Source organism: Nannospalax galili, unplaced genomic scaffold (assembly GCF_000622305.1).
Source record: "Nannospalax galili isolate Female #2095 unplaced genomic scaffold, S.galili_v1.0 scaffold568, whole genome shotgun sequence".
Classification (NCBI taxonomy): domain Eukaryota; kingdom Metazoa; phylum Chordata; class Mammalia; order Rodentia; family Spalacidae; genus Nannospalax; species Nannospalax galili.
Genome location: NW_008359441.1, coordinates 81217 through 105643, shown reverse-complemented (window position 1 = coordinate 105643; position 24427 = coordinate 81217). Strand labels below are relative to the sequence as shown.

The following is a 24427-nucleotide window of genomic DNA, read 5'->3' as shown; positions in this document are numbered from 1 at the left end:
GAGTGTGGAGACAGACCTGCAGTCCTGAGGCAGGGCCAGAGAGGAACAGCATAAAGCCTGCTGTTAGATCTCAGTGAATGTGTGCTTGTGTATATGTAGGCACAGCATCTAAAGAACACCTGAAGTAAATCTTGCTGAGTGTGGAGACAGACCTGCAGTCCTGAGGCAGGGCCAGAGAGGAACAAGTTAGGCTTCTGTTGCCAGCATCGAGGTGAGCAGTGACGGAGTTTTAGAGCAAGGATGGCAATGAAAGGAGATAGCCCCCTGCTCAGTTCTCTGCACGCGGAGATGGTTTAAATGAGGTCCACGGCAATCTTAGAATGAGTGATGGGTCACTATACGGAGTCTGTTTCGTTGACTGGAACAGTGAATGGGAAAACCCAGGGCTGAGAGGCAGAACGTAGCATCCATCTGCCTGATGGGATGAGGGACAGCTTCACAGAGAGGGGAAAAAAAAAAAAATCACTGTTCAATAATAACTTGGGTTTTCCTAATTGACCTACTTAAGCTCTAGGGGCTTCCATGTTATAATCTGTTAAAGAGGAATCAGCACAATAGATCAAAAAGAATAACCTGAGGATTAAGTGTATTTTTCTAAACACTTCTTAAGTGGGCTTTTAAAGTAAGAACAGAGCATATTTCTATTGCTTCTTCTACGCTATGAGAAACTTATATGTGCCTCAGAATTTCCTGTGATGCTGAGCCTGGATCCACTGGGTGTACAGCTCAAAGATGCACATCCAGGAAATTGTGGCAAGGGTGACTAAAGTGATTTACATCATATCAGGGAAGAACTGGACACTAGAGGACACTGTACATCATAGGCATACAGTAAGAGTAATGCTTAGGCGTGTTACCAGGCAACAAACTGGAGAAGGAGACTGGGGTCAACAACACTGTAAGTCACATCAAACAAACGCCAAGGGAAACTGGAGGGTTAAATGGTTTGTCCACATTCAGCCATGCCCCCAACTAGTGTTCCTCCACCTGCTAAGAGGCATTTGCAAGAAGTCACCTGTCCTCCTATGGCAGTCATCTTTTTGTTGCTAAGTTCAGGGCCAGAATCCAAGAAAAGGGCTTTTACATATACTCTATGCTAGATTCTCAACCTCAGCACATCTGGCATTTGGATCTGGATAATTCTTTATGATGAGGGCTTTCCCAAGCATTATAAACCTAGGGGTTTAGCTCTCTGGCTTCTACCCACCAGGTGCCAGTAGTACCCTGTATTAGTTACTGTTACAAAAGCAACTTAAATGGCTCAAGGTTAGAGGGGATACCTTCCATCATTGCTGGGAAGATCAGGCAGCTGGCTACATTGTGTCCACAATTAGGAAGCAGATAGAGATGATGCTGGTGTTTAGCTCACACTCCCCTTTTTATTCAGCCTGAGATCTAGCCCATAGAACAGTCCCACCCTCTCTTAGGATGGGTCTCTTCACCTCAGTTAATCCAATCTAGAAACTCCATCAAAAACATGCCCAGAGGTTTGTCTCCTAGGTGATTCTACATTGTGTCAAGTTGATGATCAACACCCCCCCAACCCCTACACTTTTAGGACAGACTGTTGTGAGACTTCCAGATGTTCCCAGGATGTGGGTGAGGGTGGAGGTGCCCGTGTAAAAGTGTGAATGGCTACTGGAGATCCTAATCCTACTCTGATATTTTTTTCCATCGGTATGGCGACACATAGCCTCTCATTCAACAGTACACATATTAGTTGAGTGCCTATCTTCTGAAGATTTTCATCCTCCTCACAGACCTAATGTGGGTGGTTCATCTCTTCACGCTCAGCTCTTCCGTTGGACACTAGACCTCAGTCCTCCATAATTTGATCCATTTTTCTGGGACTCATTTCTTACACTGCCATAGATCTATCTATTAAAATTACAATTTTATTCTTTTATAGATGATAATGTCCAATCTCTTCTGCAGGGCTGGTATACAAACATTTGCAAAAAGCCATAACTTTTGGGATGACTATATTCCATTCTCTATGAACTGGGCCTGCAATATTCACAAACTGCCTCTAGATGGTGACAGAGAGTCATTAGCACTGGGTTCAGCCTTGAAGATGTGAATTACAAAGTGGCTCTTTAAGGTACTTAGACATGCTTAGAAAGTTTAGATGGTTTTACAGCTGTAAATCTAAGATACTGTAATAACTCTTAAAGTTCACAATAAACCAATAAAGAGATCACTCATGTTGTGTAGTCTTTCTGTCTTAGCCAGAACATGGAATGCAGTAGACACTCCTAAAGGAAGAAAGAAAGGAATGGAGGGAGGGAGGGAGGAAGGGGAGGAAATGAAAGAGAGAAAAATTGAACAGAGAAAAATCATACTAAAAAAATTCCCCCCATTACCCTTGCTTCAAAATCAAATAGTATAGTTCTAGGCATTGGTTTTATTTCTGGTGACATAATCTTATTTTTGCAAAGGAATAGATCTTTAGGAACATACCTCCTCCTATCCACACCAAGAAATAAAACATAAACCCTATTCTCTGTTGCTTTTCCTTGGTCCTGATCCATGAAGACCCAAATATCCTTTCCACAGAGGGAGGCATTTCCCAGCTCTCCCACCGTGGTTGGCTTTCTGTGCTCACCACCTCTTGATTTTCCCCTCTCTCTTCCAGGCACTGGAGGTGCACTGATCCTCAGCTTCAAACAGTTTGCTAGGTTTCTTTTGAACAGGTAAATGTCTCACAGTTTCCTGTATGACATACTATCACATCTGGAGAAAAAGATTTCCAAGTGGTGGAGATGATAAAGGAGAAGCCGAAACTAGGCTCATTTTGGCACAGTAGCCAATTTTGATATAAAATAAAAACTTAGCATGGGCAAGTTCACATCTGGAGAAAAAGATTTCCAAGTGGTGGAGATGATAAAGGAGAAGCCAAAACAAGGCTCATTTCGGCACAGTAGCCAATTTTGATATAAAATAAAAACTTAGCATGGGCAAGGGGGGAGTGGTTCAGTTAGTAAAGTACAACTGAATTCTGGACACATGATGCCATAGATTCAATCTCTATACTGCCGTGCCCCGCACCCCAAATCAACCTACAGTTTAGGAATTCCCAATTGCTCTCCTTCACGTTCACTTTGGTTCTTGATTGTATTTTTGTATTACATTGATGCTGAACCTGAGCCCATATGAGGTACCTGTATGGTAAGGCCTCCTCTCAATCAGGACGGATCTAACTCTGCGCGAGGTATGCTTGTTTCCCCCAGTTCTATTTTTAGCTCTTTCCCAAGCTCTACTATTAGACGTTTCTTGCTTGCCAGAGGCTGAAGAGGTAGCATTAAAACAAGACTACTTATTTCCACACAGGAACTCAAGGCCAAGTTCTGAACTGATGGAAGTATGGAGTACATACTTTTCAAAAGCTCTGGAAAATATCAGGCCTCCTAGGAAAGACAAGTAACTTTTGTGTTCAGACACTATTCTCTCCTTTACCACCCTGATCCCATCATGCACTAGGGGGATTTCAGACACCAGCTCCCCCTGAGCTTTAGGCCTAGAGCAGTGAGGACTGGGAACCACCATTAATCAGAATCACCTGGAACATTGTTAGACCCATACATTCTTGGCATCCCCGTGAATAGTTCAATTAAGTGTGTCTGGGTTTCCGATGTAACTAAATATATTACAAAACAGTAATTGTGTCCCACCGGTCTTCCACTTCTGTTTGGTGCCAGCACCTCTTCCCAGTCGAGAGGATTTAAAGCTTCCGGTGCTTCTTTTCTTGCTGCTTAACCCTGAAGGAAGCCAAGCAGGGCAGAAAGAATAAAGGAGACCTGGGACTGCAGCCCAGCTTTGCCATGAAGTGATGAGCTCTAAGGACTGGTCTCTGTGCTTTGTTTAATTTGACTTTGGTGACTGGGGAGAGTAGTTTGCCCCCTCAAATTTATCTCTTTCCTCCTTCTGGTTTAATCTTCAATGTAGGCATGTCTAAATATATATGACATGAAAATGGTATTGAAAGGGAGAAAGATAAATAGCATACATGTTGTCCCATGTGGATCTAGATGCACACACATACACACAACTTGAAAACAGAAGTAGGACTATTTCAGGGGACAATGAAGACCACTTGGGGGAGATTACAGAAAATAATAAGGGAGTAAATATGAGCAAAATACAAAGATGAACACATACGACAATGCCATAATGAAATGTATTATTCTGTAATGTAAAATAATCATCACTATATGCTAATGCTTTCATGTTGGTCAAAACCAATGGCCCAAGAGGGCAACTCAAGGGTGACCTACTGAAATCCTTCACTGGTATTGATCTACAAGATTTGGAAGAAGGAACCTCTTTCCTATGAGGGTGCCATGCTCTATGATTTGGATGGTCAGCAGACATCACCTGGAGCGATAAACAAGAAATTCACCTAAAAGTAGAGGAGGAGGAAAGGGTCTACATTTCAGATCAAGGCCATGGCTCCTGTACCCTCTTACTCGGTCCTTGAAATCACTGCCAGTTAAGCCAGGAAATCTTTCTCCAACCCTCTTTGCTCTTTTTGACTATTTGGAGTGGAATGAACACAGTCCTGGATCTTTACCTAGGTGTGTTAAGTCAGCTTTCCATCACTATAACAAATACCTGAGATAATTAACTTATAAAGAGAAAAGGGACACATTTATATAAAAAAATGTTCCTTACCAAAATGTAGAGGTGAGTAGAAGCTGTTCCCATGGGTATTTTGTTCTCATGTGTGCTGAAGGGTGATGATGGAATTTGGAGAATAGTTCTGGTCTGATGAGGGAAATGTTAAGTGCTTTCCTTGTTAAGCGCTTTTCTTTTGGCCGCACCTGTTTTCCTCCCAGCCCTCCTTTAACATTTATGTTGCTACAAAACAACTGGAGTACGGAATTGAGGGGAAAGGCCAGAAGGTATCAGGGTAATGGGTTTTCCCAGAAGTTCTTGCATGGGGTGCTCTTTCTTGCCTTGAGCCATAGAGCTTGGAAATTCTTGAAGCTGATACTGTTTTGTGAATTGACTATCAGAGAGAGGGAGCTTGGAGACTTTGGGAACTTGAGTTTCTTTCAGAGGATACTAGGGATTGCACCTGCTGAACAAGGATTCAGGAAAACATTGTGTCCCTCAGCCCAGGCATGCTGGGCCTAAAGCCGCAGGTGAGTCAGGTGTGGCCAGAAGAGCTCGTTGTGCAGGAGCGTGGGCTCTATAGCCTCCAACACATGGTTGACGTTGTGGGCATGCGTGTGTTTTCCTTCCTCTTTGTGGATGTTATTGGTGAGCAGGAATGTGCACTCCTCTGAAATGGACGTGACTTATTATGCTGGAGCACCAGGGCCACTGTGAAGAAAGTGACTTTTGCCAAGTGCTGAGGCTGTTGTGCATCATCATAGAGCAGCCATGACCTGCTGCCCTATGTCACACTCAAGAGGAGACTGACTGTGTGCCCTGATTTTGTAGACAGGAGGTCGCTATGTGACACCCCCCTCAACCCTGAGCCCTCAGTGATCCTGAACCAAGGCCTCCCTGGGCCTCCAAAACAATGTCTCCCTTCTATCCTGTGGTGCTGCCCCACTCTGGTCCTCAGATGTATAGCAAGCAGTCAGCCTGAGGAAGAGCAAGAGGAAGAGCTACACTTAGCAGCCAATGAAAATGCCGGAAGTCAGTGACACCAGATTCCAAGGAAAAGCAGACACATGATTCAAGCTGAATACTACCAGCATGAGACCACTCTGCAAAGCAATGTCTTCTCTAATATGCAGGACTAGCACTCACTTGAGTGCTAGTTTGAGTACTTATAAGGAGGCGAACACCCACTCCTGTGCTTTGGAAGATAGGGCTAGGCCATGCACTGAGTGCTGTACTTTCTAGGTAGAGAGGCATACTGAATGAGCCAGGAGACCTACAACTGAAGCCTAGCCAAGCAGGTCTGGTCCCCTCCCCTTCCAGCTCCCAAAGGAGATGTCCACACACAAACATTAGGATTATTATATTTTCTTCAATGCCGGTGCTGCTCATACCTCAGTGTGACTTCAGTTTTCATGAACTAAACAGTGATTATGTTAAAAAAGAGAGAGAAAAGGTTTTTGTCAGCTCACAGTTATGGGAGTCAAAGTCACAATCAGTCACTCCTGTTGCTTGTAGGTCCGTGGCAGCATATCACAGTGAAATTAGACAGCAGAGCAAAACTTCTCATTTGATGGACAAGACGTCAAAGAGAAAGAAGGAACCAAGGTCCCATAATCCTCTTCAAGGACAAACCCCAATGACTCAAGACTCTACCTGCTAAAGCCTCCACTACCAACTCACCACATGGGCCAGCAAAACTTTACCACATGGACTTATTTTGGGTCTCACTTAAGTTCCAAATGATAGTGCTACATGACCTTGAACCATAAAGTCTTCATGTGTTCATTTCTAAGCAGGAGAGCAATCCCTACCTCACATCCTTTTCTCGGGTGAGTAGGCTGAGGCAACCACATCAAGGAGGTGCTGCAGAATGCAGGTCAGGGAACGGCTCTGTTCTACACTAGAGACAGAAATGCCATCTGGATGTTCCTGACCAAACTATTCTGGGCTCTGATATTTTCTGTGTTTTCTTTTTAAATTTTATTTATTATTTTTATTTTATGTATTTGAGTGTATTGCCTCCATGTATGTAAGTACACCTGTGCCATGCAATGCCTTCAGAGGTCAGAAGGGGGTGTTGGACCCCTGGAACTGGAGTTAAAGATGGTTGTTAGCCACCATGTGGGTGCTGGGAACCAAACCCGGGTCCTCTGTAAGAGCAGCCAATGCTTTTAACCACTGAGTCATCTCTCCAGCTCCTTTCCTGTTTGATTTCAGAGTCAGAGTGTCTAGATCTAAAGACTGCATATGCATTAGAAAACGGTGCTTTGAAAGTGGTGCCCCCTTCTACATGAGCGCACAAAACACCCAAAAGATGGAAGCTAAGAAAAGGGAAACAGCACCCCTCTGGGCTAACACTACATTACGGGAATAAGACTCAGATTCCTGAGTCCTGCTGGATTTCACTTGCCCAGCAGGACATGGCTACTGACAGTGCCCAGCTTGGATAGCAATCCTCTCTCAGACCTTTATTTACTGTGGATAGGACACTGACTAGGAGTAATGATTCATCCCACCTACAGCTGGGAACTGCATTGCTATTCCTTAGCCACCAATTCTACTGAATCCCCTCACTTAGCATACTTTTCTTTTTTCTTTTCTATGTCTTTCTATTTATTTCTTGTGTGTGGGGGGGGTGGTATACAAGTACATGTGGAGGTCAGAGGACAACTTGTGGGAATTTGCTCTCTCCTTCCACTATGTGGGATCGAACTCGGGCTATCAGGATTGGCAGCAGGTACCTTTGCCTGCTGAGCCCTCTCTCAGGCCCATCATCATCCTTTTCATGAGCTCATGCTCTCTCAGGCTTATTCAAAAGGCTGGACAGGGCACGTGAGCACATTCCATGTGTAGCTCCCTACTTTTCACTTCTCACCCACCTGCAATCGGCTTTTAACTCTAGTCACTTTTCCTATAATTAAAAGTATAAAGAAACCTACACACTAATGAATAATATGGAGAACTAGAAAGTATTCAAAGCAACCATTAAAACTTCTAGAGAAAAGATGGAGACAGACAGACTAGTCACAGAGCCAGCCCTTGGCACTGTTTATCTTCTGGAAAGAGATGTAGGGCTGGAGAGATGGTTCAGCAGATAAAAATGCTTGCTGCTTTTCCAATGGACCCCAGTTCTGTTCCCAGCACCCATGTCAGGCAGCTCAGAGCTGGCTTTTACTCCATCTCCAAGGGATCCAACACCCTCTTCTGGCCTCTGCAGGCATTCACATACATGTGCACAGACACACATGCACATAGGCACATAAATAAAAATAAAATAAATATTTTTAAAATACGTGTAGCATTTGAAATTAAAGGCTACTAACTCCTTCTTGAAACTTCCAACTCCTCAGCTACCCAGTTCTGTTCTTTTTTTTAAACTGTCATATTTAATTTTTAACATTTTTTTTCTAGAAATAACTTGGAGCAGGACACACACACACACACACACACACACACACACACACAATGAAGTTTAAGGAGGAAAATTAGGAATAAGAAACCAAAGACCAAAGGATTTGACAACATGGGGTCAATTTTGGTGGTTTTTTTTTTTGAGGGAGGGAATCCTAATGAGTTTATTGGACTTGCTAACAGAGCATAGGGTGAGAGTTTATTTACCGAAAAGTGGGCACCCCCCCATTTATGGCTGTGCTAGAAAGTTCACACTCAAATATAGATCCTGTGATTTCCCAGTAGCCACACAAAATGGCAAGAGAGGTGCCTCTGGGCCGTCTCAGCTTATATATCATTATCCCCTCCCCCACCTACAGCTAAGATCGACTGATTGGGTGGAAGGGGTAACTGACACCCCCTTTAACTCCTTGACAAGTGTGGGAAGGAGGTGTGACTATATCTTACTGGCATAGTGGTCTGAGGACACTTCCAGGGAACACGCCACACCTTCCTCTGGCTCTTACATTCTTTCTGCCAATGTCTTCTGCAAAAGTCCCTGAGCCTTGAGAGGGGGTGATAGGTGTGGGATGATCTTCCTTCTACTATAGCAAGGCACTGAACTTTCAGGTCTCTGCATCATCTGTTTTCCATGGGATGTTGACTCATTTCAGTGGGATTCTATTATAAGGATTGGGAGCTACTATTCACAAATGAGGGAGAACATACGTCTTTGGTTTTTATGAGTCTGTGTTATTTCACTTAGTATAACAGTTTCTAGATCCATCCACTTACCTGCAAATTTCATGATTTCATCTTTCTTTACTGCTGAGTAAAACTCCATTGTGTAAATATACCACATTTTTGTTAACCACTCACCAGTTGAGGGGCACTTAGGTTGCTTCCATCTCTTAGCTATCATGAAAAGAGCAGCAACAGACACCGTTGTACATGTGTCTCTATAATAGGATGAGTCCTTTGGGTATATGCTTTTGGGATTGTTAAGGAAACGTCTGGAAAGCTACCCTTGAACTGTAACAAAAGAGCCTCAGTACCTCAGAGCCTAGTTGTCCCTGCCCCTGCAGTGCTGGGAGTTTTCATATGCATAACATAGGGATCTTCCATTTCTCTGGACAAAGGAGGAGGAACATTTCCATGGTGGGTGGCCCCAGTTAAACCCTGTGCCTAGTGAGTTTCCGCCTAGGCTGGCTGGAAGTCAGCCAGGGCTGATTAGAGAGCAGGTACCTCAAATGGCCCAGTGCTACCATAATGAAAAAGCCCTGGAAACTGCTAAATGACACAGAGGAAAACCATTACAATTGAAATCCCACCCCCCTTAAAAAATACACATGCTTCCTCAGAATCGCCTAAGTACCTCTCTGCTCTGTGAATTAACTCTATAGTAAATGACAGATCTCTTACAAACAGAACCTGGAGCACGTTGCTTTAATTATGAAATGTTTATTTGGTTCAAAGCATCTAAAGACAAAAACTAAAAACAAAAACAACCACCATCAAAGCAAATAACTTGCCACATAAATTATGAACCAGACAGGCAAGCCCAATACAGACAGATTGTAGGTATTACCTAATTTTAAAATAGTATTTGTTTTCTGTGATGATAAAACCAACATAGAACCTCCTTGAAAACTTTGGAAAATATGGCAAGTCTAGAGAGAATCAGATTAACTCAGTGTGATGGTGAATTTTGGTTGTTCTTTTGACACACTGTAGGATCATCTGGGAAGGGAGTCTCAACAAGGAATTGTCTAGATTAGACTAGTCTGTGGGCATGTATATGGAGGATTGTCATCATTACTCTAATTGAGGTGGGAAGACTCACCCATCATGGGTGGCATCATGCCCTGGGTTTGGGCCCTGGACTGTATAAGAGTGGAGAAAGTGAGATGGACACACGCATTCATTCATTTGTCCATTCTTCATTCATTCATCATTCATCCTTCATTCATTCATTCATCCTTCATTCATCCATTCATCCTTCATTCATCCTTCATTCATTCATCCATTTACATACATTCTTTATTCACCTATTCATTCTTCATTCATCTAGTCATCCTTCACTCATCCATTCATCCATTCATTCTTTATTCACCCACTCAGTCTTCATTCACTCATTCAGTCTTCATTCATCCATACTTTAATCACCCATTCATCTATTTATTCTTCATTCATCCATTCACTCTTCATTCATTCATCTATTCATAGCAACATAAATGAAATTGGAGCAGCCAGGGAGCAAAGAGAGAACAAGGAAGGGGCCAGGGTCCTACTGCTGTCTTCAAGGATGCTCCCCAATGAACCTAAGAACCCCATCAGGCCCTTGGGGGGCATTTAGGATACAGACTCGAGTATTACCTGAACACTTCTTACTCTGCTTAAATTCACATAGGGGTTACCACTCACTAAGCTGGCCACAGCATCCTCACAACGTCAGATCCAGGAATCCATAGCTTTTCATAAGTGCCATAACTCAGAATTCAAATTTATACATAAAAAGTATCATAGGTTTAGTTGATAATTTGGATTCAAGGCAAGGCTTAGTATATTCCTGGAAATTCCATGGTACTCAAAGGAGACACAGTTTAATTGAGAAATGAAAAGTACTATGGACAGACAGTGGAAAAGCTCACTGTTGCTAACTGATTGCTTACTTGGAATTAGGCCAAAGACAGTGAACACTTAAACAAGCATACATCTAGTTTTCTAATCTAGAAAACAGAATATCTAACACACAGAGAAATTAAGCAATCATAAGTTGACACAATTTGGGTAAGAGGCTAGGGTAGAATTTGAGAACTGATCTGTCCCTAAGTTTCAGATTGCACTCTTAATGGTCTACATGTAAATGTCTCCCATGGGTTCATGTGCATGAACATTTGGTCTCTAGATGGTATCACTGTTTGGGGAAGTTGATGAGCCTTTAGGAAGTGGTGTCTATCTGGAGGAAGTCAGTTACTGGGGGGATGGGCCTTGAGTTTCAAAGCCTGGCCCCACTTCCTGCCCTGTCTCTGTTTCCTGCTCCACCCAGCTGTGAGCAAGTTCCCACTGTCACAGCTAGGAGTCACTCTTGCAACCATGTCCTCCCCACCATGATAGATTGCCTCCTCAAACTGTGAGCTGAGCCCAAACCAAACTTTCCTTCCTTGGGTTGCTTCTTGTCAGGAATTTGGTCACAGCAAACAAGAAAAGCAGTGAATGGAACCAAACAGGACCTTCATCATTCAAGTGGGTGATCCCTGGGTATCAGAATATTCACCCAGCCTGGTCACAGGCCTGACCCAGTGTGGAACCTATAGACTTAAATGATCAAAAAAGGAAAAGCGAAAAATAGGGTGTGCTGGAGAAAACAGCGAAATAAAAATCTAAGAACACAAAAACCAAAGAGAGGAACTATCAGGGGGTGTAACACAACGTGAATAAACCATTTAACAGATGGGAGAGAGGAAACTGTGCACCAAGGTAACATCAGACAGCAAGTTGGTGTGTCCTGAATCTCTACCATGGTTTAGTGACTTTGACTGTTACAACAGCCCAGGGAGGAGGTGATGCAGACAGCTTCCCACAAACTCTAATCTAGAGCCTAGAGCACAGTCCTCCTTCATCAGCCAGATGACAGGTAAGCTCATCCTGTCCCTTAAAATGCCAACATAATCAACATAATCCTTAAAACTCACGTATTGTATAAAGTAGGTCCAGTAGTCTCACCGGGAATCTGCCCCTCTGTTTCACTTGGCTCCTGCTAAACCTTTAATGATACCCATTCTTACCTTTTTGCAGTGTACTTCCCTCTGACTTGCATCAGACATGCAATGGAGCCAACTTTCTTTGCTCCAAACCACTCAAAGGAGGCATGCGTATGAGCAGCAGTTATTAACTAAAGTTAGGAGACCCCAACTAGTTTTATATGATTGTTCTAAAATACACATCCCATAAAGCTTGCCTTTCCAGCCATTTCAGAGCACCAGTTTGGTGGCATTAAGTGCATTCACTAGGTCCTGTACAACCACCACTACCGTAGAACAAGTTTTCTATCACCCAGGTGGAAACCTATTTAAAGAGAGTATCAGCCCTTTGGCCACCCACCCTGTGGCTTAAGGTTTTCATGTCCCCAAAGACTGCCCTTGCTCTCTTCTTCTCTCGCATTCTAGCCAGAACAATTTAGCTGTACCTCTGTTCAGTTCCAGACCTATCTGAGCATATCAAATGACTTGCTAATGTACTCAGAATGACTGAAAGGTGGTTCTTTCTTGCCTCACTCTTCAGTGGAGCAGAATTATCAGCTGAGGAGGGTTCAGTGCCTTTTCTGTTCACACAGTGGCTACCAGGGGAAACCATCTGGAAGAGGTACGTTTCCTCATGGAAAGCAAAAATAGATGAGCTTAGGCTTAGAGCAACACCTAAGTGTTCTCAATTTGGAATGGCTTCTCTGAGCAGTGGAGCTGGGAAAAGACAAATCTCAGTTTCTCCTCAGGTTCCCACTGTCCAAATGGGTCTATTTATAAAGAGAATTAATGGAGGTCAATGACTGGGGAAGAGCTTGGGCTGGCATCTGTGTGGACTTAGATTTCTCCATGGGAAAACTTTCCACTCACCCCAGCTCTCCAACACTGATTGACAATCTTTCTCTGCTCTTTACTGTCACAACAAACGGGTTAGAGAGTTAAATCAAAAATCAAAATAGGGGCTAGAGAGCTGGCTGAGCGGTCAAAGTTCAGCCTGGCATCCTATACCACACAATCTTCCATTTAGCAAATATTTAGTAAGAACTTTCTGCATGTTTTACCCTATGCTAAGGTTGGAAATTGCTTGTACAACTGTGTCCTTACCATAAATATTTTTTGTGATGATAATAGCACACATGGACAAGTGGGGAGCTTTCTCCCTCACATACACAACACTACCTTTGTGGTCTTTACAATAGCTCTGTTGCATAATTATCTTCTCTTTCCTACTTACTCCCTTTTTAATTTGGGGGTTTGTTTATTTTTATGTGTGGAGTGTTTTGCCTGCATGTGTGTAAGTGCACTCATGTGTGCAATGTCTGAGGAGGCCAGATGAAGGTATCCGATTACCTGGAATTGGAGTTACCAATGGCTGATAGCTGCCCTGTGGATGCTGAGAACTGAACCCAGGTCCTCAGCAAGAGCAGCCAGTGCTCTTAACCCCTGAGCCATCTCTTGAACCCTACTCCTTTTTCAAACAGAGGATGGAATAGAAGATCAGAGAGGTTGGGTAATTTTCCCAAGGCAGTATAGCATCTGACTGGGATTCAAAGCTACCACATATGATTGCCTACACAATAAAAAGCAACTGGTACTCTTGCTGTCTAATCAAAGGATAGCTAAAGATATTCTAATATCATTATTATTATTATTATTATTACTACTACATTTAAGAACGCCACCAATATAGTACGCTATCAGCTTAGACTCCTAAGGATGACCTTCTCTGTAGCTGGCAGTGCTGGTGATGATAGATTGTCATTTAAGGTGAAAGAGAAGACAGAAAGCCTAAAGAGGCCACAGTTGTAGAATGCCAAGTTATTCCAAAGGGATGAAGACACTTCCTGAAAATTCTCTGCTAATTTGAAAGGGAGGAAGGGAGGGAGGGAGGGAGGGAGGACAGTGGGAGGGAGGGAGGGAAAAGAAAGAATGGCGATAAAGAGGGGAAGGGAAGGAGAGAAAGCAGAAGAGAGTGTGTATATTTCTCTCTCTCTCTCTCTCTCTCTCTCTCTCTCTGTGTGTGTGTGTGTGTGTGTGTGTGTGTGTGTATAACTCAATGGGTGCAGCAGTTGCAGATCAGATGGGAGAACTTGGTCCAAATGACTAGAGAGAATGTCTTGTGCTCTCCATCCACCCCTTTTCAGTAAGTGTTTCTATGTCTCCACACAAGAGCGCCTCTCCTATTTCTAGGATCCTCTGAGGAGGATTAAATGCCTCACAGGGAAGACATCTATAAGAAGAAATGAGGAGGGACTTGGGAAAATGGAAGTCCAGCAGATTGTGATGCAAATATGACCCCGAGAGAAAAAAGGACAAAAGGATTGTTGAAGAGCCACAAACTTAGACTCAACTTAGACTTTCGTGTGATCAAAGGAAGGTTCTGGAAACCACTGAAGAAGCTTCCAGCCAACAGCAGGCATTAGGGGTCTTGCATCACCTAGAAACAATACCTAGCATCTCTACTAGGCTCATTCCTTGGGAATGAGTCCTCAAAAGGGGATTGGATCAGCCCCCTGGGGTTTGACCTGGCCACAAATGAGGGAGGGAACTCAGTAAGTACACAGCTGCTGGGCTCTAGGACAAATGCTTTTCTTGTACTTGAGTGTTTAGCTACCAATTTAGGCAATTTTAAAGGTTTAAAAAAACAAGAGGAAAACACTCTAAATACTAGGGAGGATATGGGGAAAAGGGGAACACTTGTAAACCACTGATGGGACTGTTAATTGGTCCAGCTACTATGGAAACCAGTATGCAGGGTCCTCAGAAAACTATAAATAGATCTACTGTATGGCTTAGATGTACCACTGAGGAGTGTCTGCCTAGAGGAAGAAGTCCACATCTCACAGGGATGTCTGTGTTTGCTGCAGCACCATTCACAATAACCAGTTTACATAATCAGCCTTGGTGTTCATCAACAGATGAATGAACAAAGAAACGATGAATTAAGTGCACAATGGAGTTTATTCAGCCCTAAGAAGAACAAAATTACGCCATTTGCTGAAAACTGAATGCAATTAGAAATTATGTTAAGAAAATTAAGTAAGTCTCAAAAAGACAAATATCACATTTTCTCTCATGCATGGATCCTAGATTTTATATAGGCTCATAAAAATCATATGTATGATATGAAAATTGAAGCAAGACTGATGCGGGGGGAACGAGTGGGAGGGGGAAGGGAGAAGAAAGGGGAAGGGCCAAGGAATGAATATTGTGGCAGTAAATGATGAAGTATTTGAAAGAAAATGTCTTAATGAAACCTCTATGTACAATGAATATACACCATACAAAAAGGTTTACTGAGGCCAGAGGGATAGCTCCATGGGTAAAGGCACTCTTATCAAGCCTGGTGATCTGAGTTTGACCCTGGGAACCTGGGAGAGAACAGACTCCTGCAAACTGCCTTCTGACCTCCGTATGTGCTGTGTATGCAACCTGTCTGCTCTCTGAGTTATACTTGAGCATCACTTTGTGGTGAAAGTTTAAAGCCAGAGAACTCATGTGTATCTGGGACATTCCACCACACTGCTTCTCCCATACTGCCCTATAATTTTTTTTCCATATTAAAACTTAAATCTCCCCCAGCCCTACCTAAGGAACTTTTGACAACTACTGGCTGCTTGGAGCGGTGTGCGCATATATATTGATGGGGGCTATTAAGGGGGTAAAGATGTGGAGGGTATCTAAATATGATCAAAATGTATTATATGAAATTTGCAAAAATTCAATTAAAAAAAAAAAAACCTTAAATCTCAGCTTTGCTGGTCTGGCCCTCCTATTTCTTTTGGCAACCACTAGTCCTGGGATAGCAAGCTTATAGATGCCATAAACACAGGGCAGTGATATCTCTCTAAGGTCAGTCCCAAGCCAAAGAGATCAGCCAACAGCTCTCACTCACCGCATGGTGCCCCTCCCCAGTCCTAACAACCCAGAGAATGGTGTGGGGACTAAGCCTGAGATGCTGGACCCTGGCCAGCCAGCTGGGAATCCTGCAGTGGGACCTGAAATGTAATCAAGCAGGGCAGACAGAGGAGAGGGGCTTTAGGATCCTACCTGAGTGCTCTGTAGGTGGCCGCAGGGCAATTGACTCAGATCCAAGAGAGGCACCTGGCTCCAAGCTGGCACGGCGCCAGCTTCAGAGGGTAAGCTTGCCCCAAACGATGGTGTCTGGACTCAGTTCTTGCTTTATTGTTGTGTGACTCCTTAAAATTAATTCCTCAGTGAAAGATGTTTGAAACCTAAGCCTCCCAGCCTCCCTCCCTACCTTGCTGGCCGTCGCAGGCACTTGTCCATGTTGAAAATGAGAAGAGTCTTGCTGGTAAGTCAATCGCTGAGGGAAATTAAATCTCCAAGCAATGCCAGGCACAGTTGCTGAAATAGTGAAACTCTCTGGGACTTTCTCAGGAAAGGACAAAACTGTTCACCTTGCATAACGTCTGAGGTCATGCCTGGTGGTGAGGGAGCATGGGATGACTTCTCAAAAGTGTTTGGAACAGAGATGTAGGAACCGTCTTCCAAAAACATCTGGGTGAATACAGTAGCTCAGAGTTGGCTTAAAGTGTGGTCTGGTACTAACAGCAGCCACACCATCACCAGGAAACTCATTAGAAATGAGACTGTTTGATAAGCCACCATCTACCAAGTCAGAAACTACGGAGATGAGCTGTTTTAACGAGCTGGAAGAATTACCAGCCACCATCACCATTAGAGATTCCCTGTTATAAAGACAAGATTAGGTTTTAGTGCCACAAATAACTAGAATGCAAAGGTGTGCTTCCTTATGTAATAATCTTATCCTGTCTTATCACAATGTATTTGTTCAAATATTGATTGCAGGATTACAACGCACTAGGCTTTAACAGAAGGCATAAGTCGGCATCATGACACATACTAAGAGACCTCCTAATGGATGCAGAGTAGAGAAGAGACTGAAAGGTTACAAGGATATAAAGTACAGCCAGGAGAGCACTGCAGATGTCTAGGCTGGGGGAACCAGAATGGTCAAGATGGAGATTTCAAGACATGGAAGGAATTAGGAAGAGTCTACTTGAAAGTTCAGGGATGAGGAAGACAAAATTATCAAGGTTAAGCCCAGTGGGCTTGCATGGCTAGAAGAATAGGGTATTATCTGATGAGGTAATGACTCTAAAAATCCTTGGGTTTGGACAGGGTGGGTGGTTAAGCATCAAGAGATAAGCCTTTTGAATGCTTATCTTAGGCTCCCTTCAGACTTAGGCTCCAAATATAGAGGAAGATCTGAGAGGAAAACTTCAGGCTGAAGATACTGAAATGTACCTGACTTGACCTTCTAAGTCTCAGGGTTAAAGGATCAAAAGGGAGTCAAGAGGCAGAAGAGGATGGTTCTCAGAATCCAGCCAGGAGGGGCTCCAGCATGTGTGAGTCCTGTATAGTAGAGGTCAGTGAAAGTTTGTGTAAAACATGAAGAGGAAAGGAGAAGAGGAGGGAACTAGAAGAAAGAGTAAAAGCAGACTGTGTTGGTTTAAATGGTGGCTCTGCTGTGTAAACAAGTCTCTAATCCTTCCAAGCTTCAGTTTCCCCATCTGTAAAATAGGAGGGCAATGGTCCATAGCTCATGTATTGTCATGTGTTGACTGTGTGGGTGAAATGATGTATTATCTGCTACACAGCAAATGTTCGGTAATCTTGCTCATTGTGACCCTGTGCTTAGACCTTCATACTAGGTATTATGGGAATAATGACTGAATAAATCACTGACTGAATAAATGATGTCAACTCCCTTTTTTATATTTTTTTCTGAGCTCCAATTTAAGATAAAGGCATCCTGGGTAGTGGGGAGGGAATGCCTTTGAGCTCTGTGTGTCTTCCAGGAAACTTGTATATTCCTGTCGAGCCTCTAGCTCAAAGAAGTGGGAAACAGTGAGGCAAAATTTAAATAAATGACACGTCAGATGATCTTTGTTATGGTTTTATTCTCAAGGAAAGTGGAGCATAATTCTCTATAACCCAGTATTACAGGGATCGACTATGCCAGCTCGTCCATCTGGCCTTCCTCGCCCCACTTAACCTCATCATGTTTAGAAGTCTGTAGTTCCTGAGAAATCTAATCTCTTTCAGAACCATCATCTCATAGGCATTTTTATAATAAACTTTAAAGAAACGCATCAGAAGTTATGAGACACCAAATGACAAACGAAATGATTATGTTTCTGAGAGACTGGGAGTGACCCCAAACTGACTTACATGCAAACAACAAAAGTAAGGACTACATGGAGATCTGGGGTTCCCTTTTGGGTTCTTAGTATCATCAATAAAAGATTTTAAAATAGACTCAGAAGGAAGCTGAAGGACAATTTTATTAGAGTTTAAGAGAAAAACAACAGAGCAAGCAAGCCATAAATTTCACAGCTGCTGGAGGGTGGGAGATGGAGAAGAAGAGAGGAAACCATGCCTTTGTGCTAGTCTGAGAAAACAGCCATGTTCAGCAACAGAGGCTGGCTAGCAGATGCACAGCAGGAGGAGAGGTGGGGGCCTTCAGAGCAACAGTGAGAAAGCCCAGAGCTGCAGGGAAATCATGCTCAGGCTTTGGACCAGTATCTCAAACAGAGACAAGGAGAAGGCATAGGAAAAACATGCTTAGTGCTGGCTGCAGATCTGAGTTCAGAGGACACCTCATGCCAGGCTCTTGGGTCTCAGGACAAAGGATTGCACCAGGAAACATGATTAGAAACAAAACTAGGGACAGTTTATTAAGAAAGGAAAAGCACTCCTGAGAATTAAAAGTGGGCTAGTGGGTTGAAGCTCCCCATCTGGAGGCTTAAGACCCTTCGCCACACATTCGCAGAGCACCCAGCTGCGCTCTGTTCCTCAGATGAAGTCCAGGTGGGAAAGGGCTTCCAGGCTTTCTCTTCCAGCTGGCTTCTTTCTTTTGCTAATCTTGATGCAGTTCTTTTCTCTCTCTACTCCTGCCACAGAAATATCTCTCATTGAAGACATCAGCCCAATAGTTATTAAACAAGCCCCCAGAGAGCTGTATGGATTAACCCATAAACAGTCATAGTCACAGGAGTGATTTGAGATTGGTTGCAATGATGAAAAAAGCATGGTTGCCAGCACAAGACCTTCGTCACATCAAGCTGGTCAGCTCTCCAGCATGGAGAAGCAAGTGGCTCAGGAGACGCCACACCTAGCTGAGGAGTTGCTGACAGTTGACGACCACGTGGGAGAGTAAGTTTTCTTCAGTGGTACGGCTCATAGTAGGTTGCCAATGTTCCGATGGATGGACCTACAGCCATGCACATATGGGCAGCATAAAGGACTCAGTGGATTATAAAGGAAGAATGGAGAAAAAGAAGAGGAAGGAAAAAGGAGGAAGAGGAGGAAGGGAGAGGAAGAAAAAGGGGGATGGGAGAGGAGGAAGTGGTAGAGGAGGAGGAAGAGGAGGAAGAGGAAGAGGAGGAAGAAAAAGAGGAAGAGGAAAGAGAAGGAAGAGGAAGGAGAAGGAGAAAAAGGAGGAGGGAATAAAGAGAGAGTGAGAGAGAAAGAAAGACAGAAAGAAAGACAGGAAGACAGAAATACAAACAAGAAAGAAGAAAGAAAAGAAAGAAAGAAAGAAAGAAGAAAGAAAGAAAAGAAAGAAAGAAAGAAAGAAAGAAAGAAAGAAAGAAAGAAAGAAGAAAGAAAGAAAAGAAAGAAAGAAAGAAAGAAAGAAAGAAAGAAAGAAAGAAAGAAAGAAAGAAAGAAAGAAAGAAAGGCCAGCCAGGGCTACTATCAGAAAACAAACTGAAAAATGATGAGTGGTCCTATTGGTCTTTGGATAGAAATAAGTAAATACTTAGGATCCAATTAAAGAATTTCCTTCTCTCCTTGCTTGATTGTCTGAGATCATGGAAGAAGTTTGTTATAAATGCCACATCCTAAGAATGAGCAGAAGACTAACTCCAAAGTTATCCCCAGTGAACACACAGGAGTTGGGGTCACCTTGGGAGAAGTCATAGAGACCACAACTATCTTCTGCAGTCTTAAATAACAGAGGGTAATACTAATGAATGACTCAGCCTCATGGCACATTAATAAGAACTTCAGAGCTCTTGCTGTAGAGAGATCACACAGTTGTTCTAAAGCATCTTTCTTTTCATATTTTACTCATTGTGAAATAAGAAGGAATTGTGCAATTATTAACAGCATCTCAAAAAGCAAGGAGAGTAAGTTACTAGATTTACTGGGTGTTTGCTTTGTGTGGGAACGATGTTACACATTTCATGCACATAGATACGTTGTTTCACCTGCTTTATAGGCGAAGGAATCGAGGTACAGGGAGATCAGATAATTCAAGACCACTTACCCAAGACTGCCTGCTCACGGTCAATGGGCTCTGAATTTAAAATTGCAAGATACCCATCAGGAGGAAAAGAGAAGACATCACAAAAATAAGCATTCTGACTGCAACAATGGAGTCAAGAACATGTAACATCGTGGTCTCATGCCTTCAGAAAAAAAAAAAAAAATCAGAGTAAAGACCTTAAGTTTAGTTTCAAAAAAAATGGTAATATCTAGTCAGGCCTGTTCCCATGGTCTTCTCTGTGGTCCAATTAATCAAGTCAGAATGGATCTTAAACTGGTAGCCACTTGCCAAGCCTACAAAAAAAATCTGATTCTGATTATTAATAAACAACTCCAAAAGGGAGGCATTATGGAGAAAGACGAACATTTTCTTCCCCTAAATTGAAGTGTTTTTAATTTCTCCCATTAGCTGGTGCTAGGAAAAGATTATACTCACTAGAAATTGGAGATTTATCAAATCAAATCTATTCTAGACATAAAATATCTAAATACCTAAATTGCCTCTTAAAATTTAGGAGTGTTATTGGCTTTGTCTTCCACATTAAAGCAAATAGTTATGACATATTCTTGGATGGCACAGGTTTGGGTTATATATTTCTTAACACAGTATCAGAAGATACATTTTCTCTTCAAAGTGAAAATGGACGGAGAGAGACATTCAGTTTTGGTTTCATAGTCTTTTTCAGGACTCCTTTAAAGAGATTACATTTTATCTATTGTGTGTGTGTGTGTGTGTGTGTTTGTTTGTGTGTGTGGTTTTTTTTGTGTGTGTGTGTGTGTGTGTGTGTGTGTGTGTGTGTGTGAGAAGACAACCTGTAGGACTTGATTCTCTCCTTTCACCATGTGTGTTCCAGGAATCAGACTGAGTTTTTGGCAAGTGTCTTTACCTCCCGAACCATTCTACAGGAGGATGACCCTCTCAGGTTCCTTACCTGACCTTGATGTTCACCGATGAGAAGTAACAACACCTCACATAAGTGTCTAACATATTTTAAAGAGTAAAGCGAGTGGTTTTTGTGGTTCAGAAAAGAAAAATATCATGAAAAGATACATGTGACTTCTTAGACAAGTTCTATAGACTGTGAAGATGGCCTGCGTATGGGGTATGGGAAATACACAGTGTGAAGACACTCTCTCAGGTTTTATTTTACATACTTTCAAATTCTTTGAACATGATGCATTAAAATGAACACACTTCATGTTTCATAGCCCGAGATTAAAAAGGAATTTAAGAATAAAATCAACATGAAGACAAAAAACATCCCAGAATGGAATTTATGCTCCTTGATTTATATCCTGAGTCAAGTGGCATTAGGTGGAACCCAAGCATGTGTCTTTCTGCCCCAGCGCTCTGAGACTATTAGGGGATACCTGGATTCCAGGGTAATTTGTGGACGATGTAATAGGAACAGCAACAGATTAGAAAACTTGACCCAGCTGATGCTCAAACTCCCTCCCTGAACTGAGGGGAACCCTTGCTTAAAGCATTTAATAATAGAAATAGGAGATATAAGGCCCTGACAAGTATCTCTGGTGTTTGTTTATTATAAATATACTCATAATACTACTATTACCAATCATTAACATCTATTATAATTTTGCCATGGTCTTGGAACTGTATTCAGTGTTGTTTTACTGAATGCTTCATTTTAATGTTTACACAACCACCCGACTAAGGCATCCTTCCCACCCCTACTTAGTACACGGATAGTTGGTCCCATAGCCGAGTTCAGTTATCTGGTCTAGAGAACCAAAAGTGGTTCTAGCAAGTGGTACAGCTAGAAACAGATTTCAGAAGCTGGAATGTGGCAGGTGGTAAAACAGCAGGAACTCACAAGTAAGGAAGCTATGAAGCCAGTAGATGAGCTTTCTGAATAGAGCTGAATTTCTTGTTGGCTTGGTTTATGGACTGAGAGCTTTTGCTGTGTGTGAGCAGATCTTTGGGCTGGTGAGTAACTCCACTCCTTGCACATTTCCCCTTAAATTAAGCAAAAAAATGGGCTGCTCTTTGAAAGTACATCAAAGGATATTCCAAGACCCACATAGTTAACTCTGTTTCCTCTGCCATATGATAATGTGATGGTGTTGGAAATACATGAAGACAGAGCTCATATCTATAATATGTTTGGATGAGTTTCCCTGAAGAGAGGGTAGACCTTGAGCAGAGGCAACTGATAGTCCTAGACTCACTTGGCCCTTTGTCTAGCCATTCAGCTGGGGGGCAAGTTCCTTAAATTCTGAGTTTTAGTCTTATCATCTACAAACAGGTGCAGTACCCAGGACCTTGGGTTGATGAGAACATATGTCAAGTTTCTAGTAGATCTAGTGCTCGAAAATATCTAGAACATGTTGGTTCCAGTTTTTCTTTTCTGTTTCCTCTACATGGATACATAAGGTCAGTTAATACACATATATAATGTACTTTGAATATATTCCCCCACGCCCCCCACCAGTCTCCTGTGTTCCGCAGACAGCTTACCTTCTGCTTTCATGACATCAGTACATATATATTACATATGTGTAACATCTAGGGTTCCCACATGAACAAACACGTGATATGTCTTTCTGAGACTGACGTCACAGGTATAATATTGGTTTCCTTTTCTCTTCCAGTGTTGTGCTGATTCTCCTTTGAAATCTCTCTAATGTTTCAGTGAGACTCTTGGGATGTGAGTCTCTCATCCAGACACAATATTCCAAATATCCTCCGAGGCCAAGGGAGGCAGGACTGTCAGACATGTATGTTCTGTTTTTGTTTTGTTTTGGGTTTTGTTTTTTTTTTCGGTCTTTTTGAGACAGGGTCTCCCTGTAGCCCCAGCTGTCCTGGAACTCACTATGTAGACCAGGCTGGTCTTGAACTCACAGAGATCCGCCTGCCTCTGCCTCCCAAGTGCTGGGATTAAAGGCATGCGCCACCACGACCCGGTTTCAAATCCTAGCACCCACATGGCAGCTAACAGCTGTCCAGGGGATCTGACAGCCTCTTTTTGGCTGGGCGTGGTGGCGCATGTCTTTAATCCCAGCACCTGGGAGGCAGAGGCAGGTGTTTTATTTTGATATATCACAGTGAAAGATTTATCGTCCTCTTTTTTTTTTTTTTTTTTTTTTTTTCAAAAAAAAAAAAAAAAAAAAAAAAAAAAAAGGTGGCTCTGTGGCAAAATGGATAGCGCATTGGACTTCTAGAGCACTTTCTGACTTTTAAATTTTATTATTTTTATTTTATGTGTATGATTGTATTGCCTAGATGTATGTAGGTGCACCTGTGTCGTGTAATGCCACCGAGGTGAGAAGAGAGCATTGGATTCTCTGGAACTGGTAGCTTCCATCTGGATGCTGGGAACCAAACCCAGGTCCTCTGCAAAAGTAGCCAGTGCTCTTAACCACTGAGCTATCTCTCGAGCTCTGCACTCTCTGATTTTTAATTCGCTGTCTTCATTATTCCAAAGACTCATATCTGGAAATAAGTTTTTTTTAAATCAGATCTCACCCGGAGGGGTGGCGCATGCCTTTAATCCCAGCACTTGGGAGGCAGCGGCAGGCGGATCTCTGTGAGTTCAAGGCCACTGGTCTACACATAGTGAGTTCCAGAACAGCTGGGGCTACATTATTTTGATATATCACAGTGAAAGATTTATCGTCCTCTTTTTTTTTTTTTTTTTAAAAAAAAAAAAAAAAAAAAAAAAAAAAAAAAAAAAACCAGATCCCTTTTTTTGCCTCTTAATGGAATCTCATGTCTCCCATGTTAAGGTTATTGGAAGTTATTATTAGCACCACCCCCTAAGGACAACTCGCTTGTCTCTATTGAGGTCTGCTCTCTAGTTTCCAGTCCATCATTCCTGCCTGTTTGTCTTATTGTGTCTTGGTTCTGTCAACTATGAATCAACAATCCTTCTCCACACTGTGGCAGCTGAAGATATAATAAGCATACTTTCAAGCTGAGGAACTGATAAAAAATGACAAAGGGGACAGGGCCAGGGAAGGATCTCCACGTCACTGCCTGGAGACCTCCCACCTAGTTGACAAGGCGTCATTAATCAAGCATGGCTGGGTGGAGTTCCTCAGTCATTTATGATTGTGTCCAGCCATCCAACCATCTAGTTCCCATGTCACAATCTTGCACACGTGGCAGTTGGGGAAACATTATCAAATACTTCTCTGAAACCAAGATACATTTGGCCTCTGGTCTACCAGCCTCATAGTGACACCATCAATACAGGATATGAAGCTATTTTGACATAAAAACACAAGCCCTGTTAGTATCAGCACCCTTTGATGCTACTCACTGATATAATACATGCTAGGCTCTTCAGAGATTACTTTCCCAAGAAAGAAGTGGCTTCTTTGGCTGCCTGAAGTGGCTT

General features: G+C 42.6%; 1 pseudogene; it reads left to right on the top strand.

The window, feature by feature from the left end:
* The first annotated feature begins 5123 nt into the window (after positions 1-5123).
* Positions 5124-5753, top strand: LOC115068405 (annotated as a pseudogene).
* The last annotated feature ends 18674 nt before the right edge of the window (positions 5754-24427 follow it).